This window comes from Lithobates pipiens, unplaced genomic scaffold (assembly GCF_037356315.1).
Source record: "Lithobates pipiens isolate NorthernLeopardFrog02 unplaced genomic scaffold, aLitPip1_a1.2 Scaffold_23, whole genome shotgun sequence".
In the NCBI taxonomy this organism is placed as follows: domain Eukaryota; kingdom Metazoa; phylum Chordata; class Amphibia; order Anura; family Ranidae; genus Lithobates; species Lithobates pipiens.
The window spans coordinates 198,521,043-198,522,930 of record NW_027507785.1 but is presented as its reverse complement, the minus strand read 5'-3'; positions in this window follow the sequence as shown (position 1 = coordinate 198,522,930).

Genomic DNA, 1,888 nt, shown 5'->3' with positions numbered 1-1,888 from the left:
TTTGAACACCAATCAAGATCATGAAAGTTTTATTTTCCATTCACAATGATTTTTTTTTTTGTTTAATATTTTTATTGAAAATTTTTCATCAATATAACAAAACAATGGAGTAATAAATATCCCAAACCGGGAGCCAGCATAGCCCTTCAGTAAGGTTTATCAAAAACAAAATTTAAGAAGATGTTAATGTAACAACATATTTATAACATATATCAATGCTAATTAATGCCCTGAAGGGTTGTAATAAACCATTGATCAGAGCAAATTAGTGACAATAAATTCTTTGTTTGCTATAGGATAATAAGATTGAGCAGGGTCGGCAGAGTATCAAAATCTGATTTTGTTCCAGAGGGATCAAGGGAGACACGCAAGCCACCCCAACTGGGATCTATCTGTGTACTGTACGTATCCCCCTGCTCCCCCCGGAAATTTCGGTTCTGCCCTCTGCCCCCTCTCTGCCCCTCCAAATTAATTAAATAAATGTAATAACTGCCTAGGTGCATTACTCCAAGTGATGTAATTAATAATAGATGACTATAGATCAAATGGCATGCAAAATAATGTTTTTATGATAAGTAAAAAGAGAAGAGAGTAATAGAAAAGGAAAAAATAAAAAAGAGAGAGAATAAGTGCATCTGTGATGTGATTATCAAAAAGGAGCGGAGGAGGAAACCAATTATTTGAATCAATCGTTGAGAAAAATTAAGGTAAGTGGCCCGGATATAGGGGAACCTTGACATAGCGAGCACAAGGATCCCAAGTCGCTTCAAACTTGGGCACCCTGTCTAATAATTTTGCAGTGATTTGTTCTTGGGTCATAATCCAAGTCATTTTCCGCTTGGTGACTATCAAAGAAACCTTGTTTGTTTTCCACGCTCTTACAATAGTAAGTTTTGCTCCTAGGAGCATAAAAAAAATAAGATTATTGGTGTGTTTGGGAGCACCTTCTATTCCGAGGTTCAGTAGTCCAATAGTAGGAGTTTGTGGAATTCCAATGCCTGTAACTTTCCGTGCCATGTGGAAAAATCTGTTCCAGAAGCCTTATACGTGGGCAAGTCCACCAAATATGGTGCATAGTACCCACCTGCTTACAATCCCGAAAACATAGAGGTGAGGTATCAGGAAAAATCTTAGCAAGCCTGGAGGGGACATAATACCAACGTGTGAAAACTTTAATATTTGCCTCTATTAGGTTTATTCCCTTATAAGATTTCTGGAAGAGATTGTTCCATTTATTCAGCTCCCAAGACAAACCCAAATCAGTCTCCCATGCCTGAGCATATGGAGGCAAGCTGTGTTTACTTGCCAATAAGGCATAGATCAGCGAGATACCACCCCTCTGATCCGCGAGTGTACCACACCACTGTTCATAAGCTGTTGGTTTTGGGGGAATGGATTTATCTGTCCATAAAGTGTTTAAAAATGTCTTAATTTGGTTAAATCTAGAATTCTCAGAATTTGGCATTTCCAATTTGTTAATACATTCATTCAGCGTGAGAGGGCCCGATGCTGTTAAGAAATGTCCTATTCTAAACATGCCCTTATTTAACCACCACTGGAAAGCTGTTGTGTTCAATCCTGGAACAAAGTCTTGATTATGAAAGATATGGGCCAATGGTCTCAGGGAAGAAACCAACTAATTCTGTTTATGGAGTGTGTCACAAAGTACCATCGAGTGAGAAAGTGTCGGGGCCATTATTGGGGGTCTCTGTTTCCGGGGGCACCATATCAGAAAATCTATGGTGTGGAGTGGTACCGCCTGACTCTCCATGGATATCCACTCCGGTTTTGGTCCCTTAGAGTATATAGAGGAAATGTGTGCTAATTGAGCTGCCTGGTAGTACCACCATAGATTTGGAAGACCTAATCCTCCTTGCGTTTTGGGACG